Genomic DNA, 8,040 nt, shown 5'->3' on the forward strand with positions numbered 1-8,040 from the left:
CCTCTTTATTAAAGATCACAAAGTACCACCACTGAGTATTACTATGGCCTCATAATAAAGGATCAATTTTATGCAGTATTATTATCATACTTTAGGTGACCCCTCAAGACCTAAACTAAAAAAAGTCCTTAATTTTGGAACTCAGTCTGACCTAGAACCTTAATAAATGATAAACTTCACCCATCACATGACACCAACAAAGTCTGTGGAAATGAAAAGAAATTCTCTACATGTCCCAAAACAGGTATGTAGAACGTAGAGCATACAGCGCCTTTGTGAGAGATATTCATTTGAGTCAAAATAGAGCATTTTAAAACTCTTTACTATAGTATTCTATCTATAGTCTTCTTCTTCAGATAGCTTAATCTAGAGACATAATTCATAAAAACACACAAAGGCTAATTGAGTGTTTTTTGTTTGTTTTTATTAATTTGTGCAATAGAAATACACAAATTTGCATTTTGTTTTTCCCCCTCCCCATACTGTTGTTATTAACACAAAACAAAAAATATGAGCTCACTTGCTAGATAGAGTGAAGCTCTCTAGCTAGATACAGATGAGCTCACTAGATAGCTTCAGTGAAGCTCGCTAATTTAATACAGTGAAGCTCGCTAGCTTAATACAGTGAAGTTGCTATCTTGATAAAGAGACGTTTGCTAGCTCAATGCAGAGGAGCTCGCTAGCTAGCTACAGAGGAGCTCGTTACTGAGGAACTCGCTAGCCACCATGGAAACTGTGGACAAACCCATTTGGGGCACATCTTTTCTCCCCACTTTTAAACCATGGGGCCCACTTGGGTTTGCTGTCTGGGTATATCCCCTTAACAGGGTTTCTTGCGACAAACTGATTTTGCTTAAAGTGCATCAAAAATAATGTCAAATTTTCTTTCCCCCTGATCAATTTACTTTCAATGTATACCTAAGAACCTTTTCCAAGCATTAGTTTCTTGTAGGAAAGATAAGAGTCGGTGCACCACCATGATTTAATTTTTTTTTACAATTTGAAATAAATTCCTGCGTTAAGGAGATACATAATCATCCATCCATTTTCGGAACCTGTTTTATCTCTTTCAAAGTCATGGGGTTGCCGGAGCCTTTCCCGGTTACCGTTGGCTGAAGGTGGGGTACACCCCGGACAGGTCATTGGTAGGCCACTAGGGCTCATGGGGCTGGAGCGATCACATCCACCACTCCAGCCCCGGGGAGGCTGGCTGGTGAGCAGGAGGGATGGGGGGAGTGCAGTCTTCTTGGGCCGTATTAACTTTATGACAAGTTTCTTATTTTCATTGAGACAATAATAAAAATTTCCTATTTTATTTTTCTCCCCTTAAACCAATGCGAGACAGCAAGTCTTTAAACTGGGTCACAGAGAGATGGGAACACCGCAGAGAAAGCAGACATGGAGATGTGATTACTGAGGCTTTTGTAGAACTTTTAACAATAAATAAACCTGATCTCTCAACATCACTCAATTCTTCCATAAATTCTAAATGAGATATACAGACACTGCTCCGTGTAGCAATTAGGTTAAAAACATTTGGTGGTAGCTCCTCCCACATGTGTCTGGGGTGTTAAACAAATGAACACATTTTCAGCAGGCATCAAGCAGCAAATTTTATAAGTGTTGAAAGAGACGCCGACACAAATTTGATGCACGAGTTTCATTCAGTGTGAACGTAGATTATCGGACTGCCGCACAGCCTGGCCTTCGCCTGGTAGTAGCTGGGTTGGCTCCAAAAACTTAACAAAGCAAGTTTAGAAAATGGCATCAGCGAGAAAAGAAAGGAGTTTTGGCCGTCTTTAAAAAATCCTTTTGACTGTTTTATTTGTTTAAGATCTAAAATCTGAGCCAAACTCAGTGTCCGCTGTACTTAGCTGCAAATAGAGGAGACATATCTGGAATACATGCAGCATAGTGGACACCCCCTCCAAGGACTTAAAATGAGGGTCCTTCACATATGCAGGTGCTGGTGACTTTAGCTCAACAGAGAAAATAGAAAGCTCTCTTACAATAACCTTCACAATGGTAATTCCAAGTGTAGGTCAAGAAGTCCCATTATTTTGTGCTTTGGAATTGTGAGTTGACAGCTTTATACATGTTTGCAAGATGTTTCCATCCCGGTGTTTGCTGGTGAATTTCACAAAGACGTATCGTTCTGGAGTACCATGTTTACTCTGCATTGATTGTCTTCAAACGATTGAAGTTTATCTTCAGATTAGGATTTATTGTTGTTTATTTTGCGTTTTGTTTCTGTGAATTATTCCCCAAACTTGGATACAGCTCAAAGCTTTTGACTTTGTTTCTGTTTGTTTTCATCTGTTTGTAATGTTTTTTTTAACAGAAATGAATTTTTACTTTCTGTGTCTGTCAAACATGGCAGCATGCAATGTGCAGTTCAGGAGCCCCGTGCTGCAGGAGTGCATGCAGTGAATGAGGTGAGAGATCAGGTGACAGCGGCAGGAGTGTTTGGTGAAGCGGGATAGGAGGCGGCTGAACCTTGCCACAGCCGAGATGACAGCATGCTCACAGGTTACCAGCGTGGGTCTGTTTGCACATGCTCATATTTCAAAATTCACTTCTCTGGTAGCCTTTAGGAGCACAAAAATAGCAGTTGTACCTTTAGACTGGACGCACTTTGTGCTGTTTTGGCTGTAACTACATCAATGAGGTTAACTTTGACATTGAACTTAGTGGTGTGTTTCAACAAGTCACTAAGTACAAAAGTGGTTCTAATTAAGTTGAAGATATTAAGGAAAACATATCTTATCTCATATGATACAGTGAACAATAAACATCATGAATGAGGCTTCATAAACTATAAAAAGAACATTTTAAAAATAGCTGCAGAACTTCAAATTCAAACATTCATGAAGACACACGAAGGTTACGTTTTTGGCCTGTTTGTGCATGAAAAATATACATATGGTTGATTAAATAATAACCCACTCAAAAAAAAAAAAAAAAGAAGAAGAAGAACTGGAAGCTGAAACTGCTAAATGAAAATCAATAAAATAATAAAACAATATAAAACTACATGTTTAAGACAGACTTTTGAAAACGAATTATGTCTTCTGTTGCTTTCACCTTAAAGCTTGGATAAACATGTATAACAGCTCATGTAATTTTGATTTCAAGATATAACATATCTGGGTAGTTTAATCTGACTAGAAATAGCTGGATTAATACGTAAATATGTAATGATACAAACTATGTCATTTGGTCTTATAAAAAATATTTGATCAGCATAAATAGCAAAAAAAAACATATTAAGTTCTGCTGTGTTGTAAATAAAGATTTTCACCTAAAATTAAGCATTTGACATATTTGTGAGAAGTTTCGTTACCATTAGTATCGTATTTAACACATTCCTGAGGCCCCTTTTTCATGATTCAAACTCTCCTTTATAACCCATTATAAATAACTTGGTCCATGTTTTCTGCCCTGTAGTTCACCATCCTTCCACTAGGGGCAGCAGAATGGCTTTTCTTGCACATTTCAAAATGGCTGCTTCTGCATTAATAACGGCAGAGAATTGTACAAGTCATTGTTCAAGTCTTTGAGGGAGAACTAGGGTTGGGCACCGAAGTTCGGTTCCAAGTAGGAACCGTTATGATTTGCGCGGTTCTACCGAAACTGAAAGATGCGGCTGCAAACGGTGCCGGATTTCGGTTCCAAATTTCATTGAAGTTTCATTTGTCTGTGGACATGTCAATCACTTGTACTCCCTTCTGATTTTTTACGATTCAGCCTATCTATTTACTTTCTTGTGTTCGTGGGCGGGCTCATATAAAACCGCCAACAGCGCATGCGCGCGCATCTAAAATGCTGAAGCTAAAGCGCTCGAAGGTCTGGCTGTATTTTACAGCAAAAACGGAAAATTCAGCCACGTGCAACCGATGCAGCAAGGTTATCTCGTGTGGCAGAGGTAACACCTCAAATCTCAGCAAACATTTGACCACGCATGGGATTGCATTAAATGCAGAAAATTGCACGGTCTTTCACTGCTGGGGGGGTGTAAAGCGTGAAGGAACACACTCTAGCACATCCTCCGGAGCTAGCATGAGCATTTTGGGTCAAGAAGAAGAAGAGCCCGGTGAGGAGGACCCAAGAAACATTGAGAGCAGGCATGACACATCCGCTGACGGAGACGATTTTGACAGCAACGTCGGTGGACGGGACTTTCGCTGTGAATAGTGGAGTTTCCGCAATTTTTAAACAACGCTGGAGCCCCATCCCAAAATGAAACAATGAATCGTTTCCTCCTTGTTGGGCTGCTAATAGCAGAAAGCTCGGCTCGGCTCCGCCCACCACCACAGCGGGTCGTCATCATCTGCTGCGCTTTGCAGCTGTGTGATTGACATTTATCTTCCGCCTTATTTTATTGAAATAAAATATTGCTTTTGCCCAAAAACAACTGCAAATAAATGCCACATTCCTGATTTAATTTAATAAAATGTCAGGCTAAAATTTCAAGGACGTTTAAGTTTATTTAAGACGGAGTTTTATATTATGCTTTATATTACGTGCGCACAGCTGCACGGCAGGAGGGAGTCTGCGCTTGTTTGAAGCCGTTCTGCTTTGGATTTAGGAAGATAAAGACATTTTTTATTACTGAAGTACCGCAATAAGCACCGAAAGGGAACCGAAACCGAAACCAAAGCACCGCGGTAGCACCGGAACCGCATCAGATCCCATCGGTGCCCAACCCAATGGAGAACCATCCCAATATTTGATTCTGTCAGCGGTCCTTTTGGATTTACTTACATTTATTCCATTTTGTCGAGATAAAAGGAGCATTTGGGTGACGCCGCCGCAGAGCGGCGTGCGCCCCCCCCTCGCGCTCAGCAGCAGCTTGTTACTTCACATGCGCTGCCAGGTTACAGTCTGATCAGATGCACGTGAGAAGCGCGTTCAGCGGTATTTAAAATAAATAACCATCCTAACAAGTGAACAGCTGGATCTTTTTTCTGTTTGAAAATATGACCGGGTCCTTTCAAGTTTGTCTCGCGCTCCTCAGACGGCTGCGTCTAATTCAGGCTGAAGCTGGAAAAGTGCGGCGAAGACGAAACTTTGGTTGGTGATTTATGCGCATATATGCAACTTATAATTTATACGCTACAATCAAAACAGAGAAATAAAGAAAAACGAACGTTAAACAAACAAATAAGTCCAAAGCACATAACCTCAGAGTGAAATCTATTTCTACAGAGTAAATCCTCATCTAAAAATGTCGACAGCATGCTCCTCTTGTTGTTTCAAACTGCTGCATCGGTACATTCCATTGAGGAAAACAACAGTAGGACAATGATTACATTGTTGAATTGTAAAGTAGGTGTTAAAAGGTCTTCACAGACCCATTGATGAAGTCTGCTCCCATTGGCTACCCGTCATCTGTCAATCAAACCCCCCAGACGGTCGAGGTCAGACCCACAAACGCTTATTGAGCCATCTGATTGGTCAATTTATAACTCTAATAACTTGTGATAATGGAAAAAAATCTTTTAAAAAAAAATAGGATTAGAAAAAGAAGTTAATCAGAAAGCAGCAGAGGAAGAATGATTATTCTGACATATAAAATGACTGAGAAATAACTGTCTGTTTCTCAATGTAAGTCAATGGGACTTTGGCCTTTTTGCAACCCAGTGGTACTTCCTATATGGAACACGGAAGTAGGGGGGCTTGCTCAGTCCAGTTATTTTATATACAGTCTATGATGATATCTCAAACACTCCCACTTTGGCAGGAAAAGTTTAAGAATAACTCATCTACTCTTATTCATTTTGTAATGACTACTTGCTGTATTAAAAGAATGTAAAACGAGTTGACAAATGATTGCTTATAATACAGTTATACCATGTTAAAAAATGTGAGGATCAAATTTGAGTGAATAGGTAAATAAGGTGTCTTTATCCTCAACACTCATGTCAATATTTTTGCATTTTAAACTAACATTGTATGAGCCAAAACTTACTAAATCACACAACAGCTCATAATTAACATGATCTATATCTCATAGACAAAATTATGTTGCTATTATTTATTTCAGAATGTCATTAAATGATTAAAAAAAAACATATTGAAAAAAAATCAAAAAAAGAATTTTCTGTCAAGTATTTGATTATGTGGACTTCCCAGGGTTAAAAGTCAGAACTCATAATATTCCATATATTTCAGAAGATTTCAATTTTTTTTGTTTGACAATTCCACCTAGGATTGACCCAGATTCACAACACTTTCACATAAATGCTTATCTGGAGTTTTATACAGGCATGAACACAGACAGCTGCGCAAAAACTGAGCAGTCCTCATAACTTTGTTCTTGAGTCTTTCTTATGTAAGAATGAACGATCTGAATGAGCAGCATCTGCTGGTACCAGCTGGCAGTAGAACGGGGAGAGGAATTTCTGGTTGGCACCATCATTAGCCCGCAGGCTGACGGTGATCACAGCTCTGGAACAGCTGGATGTTTTTAGGAACCACCTCAATGTTATGTTGTGTTTATAGACAAACTAAGGGGGAAACTTAGATTCTGAAAAATGTGGATTTTGTTGTTATAAGCTGTAGTTCTCCTGCAACTTCATGTTGGTCCAGTGACAGTATGAATGCAAATAAACTACCCAGTTCCTTAAAAAGTTCAAAGAAAAAAAATGAGGAAGCCGAATGCATTAAAAGCAGGGAAAAGGGAAAACATTAAAAATCCAAAGAAAACAATTCAGTTTTTCAACTCCTGTAAACTAGAAAAGATTTATTGGTGTTTAATTTTCACAATTTCTTGCAGTTTTACAGCTGGATAGTCTGGTGGACTTAAAGAGGAGTAAGTTGAAGCTGAAAATGTCAGCTAAAATGAGACAGTAACATGTATCATCTGTGAAGTCATCTTCTGCAGCAAACTCGGGATAAAATTATCATCTCTGTATTTACAGAAAATCATTTACAGTTTAAAAAAAAATTGTCCTTTGCACCAATTTCTACTGTAATCAATCATATTTTTTTTGCTATAATAACTCAAAAAAGCAACTGTTAAGGTCCTGCTAACGAACTGTGTCACCACAGAAAGTTCAGGGGGAAATGTTATGCGAAGAACAGTCAGAAAACCCAACCTATAAAGCCTGAACAAATGTAACATAAACAAATATCTGTGACTTTACAAACATACAAATAAAAATGAAATATTTGGAAATAAAGACGATGTTCAAATATTACTCATTAAAAAATATTTAACATGACTTACATAGTTCTATTACTTTTAAACGGGTTTGCTGTTCTTATAATAAAAAGTAAAATCTTAAAATTTTTATTTACTGTACATATCTTTAAAGAGCACATAAGTATTGATATAAAAACAAAGGTTGTTTCTTGGAATTCATAACAAAAGTGAGGTAATTATTATTGTTAGATTGTATTAATGCACTGGCATCTATAAATAAAATGTATTCAAGTAAATCTAAAACTATTAAACTTAAAGAAAACTAATTGCATTTGTTGTGTCTTGGTTCTTTGTGATCCCTGCCAAACCAGATGTGTTATGAATACATCATTCCATCGTGACTCAGAATGATGCTTCTGCACATCACACAGTCTGCATCACAGCTGTCCTCTCATTACTCGCTTCTGTTTTGACTCACATTTATCCCCTCTGGGCTTTTTTCTGTTCAGGAAAAATATGAACCAGCAGACAAAGACAAATTTAATGACAAAGAATCAAGTCCAACATTTAGTTTCATGTCTTACCACCAATTATTCTGCTGCATCCTGTAACACCTGGCTGTGATTCCTACAAGGGAAAAAGTCAAACATTTGTTAATTTCATGTAATTACAAATGTCAAGAGCAGAAAAGTCCTCACTTCTGTTTGCACAGACATGCTATGAACCACCAAGATGACATTTAAAAGACAAAGAAATTAATCTTTAGGAAATCGCATCTACTTGGCATAGAGATAGTAGATTAAAAACTTTTTTTCATTGATATTTCACATGCTTAACCAAAAGATAACATCAGTTTATATCAGATGGATGCAGTTTGATGCATCCTAAGGATT

This window comes from Oryzias melastigma, linkage group LG16, assembly GCF_002922805.2.
Source record: "Oryzias melastigma strain HK-1 linkage group LG16, ASM292280v2, whole genome shotgun sequence".
Taxonomy (NCBI): Eukaryota; Metazoa; Chordata; class Actinopteri; order Beloniformes; family Adrianichthyidae; genus Oryzias; species Oryzias melastigma.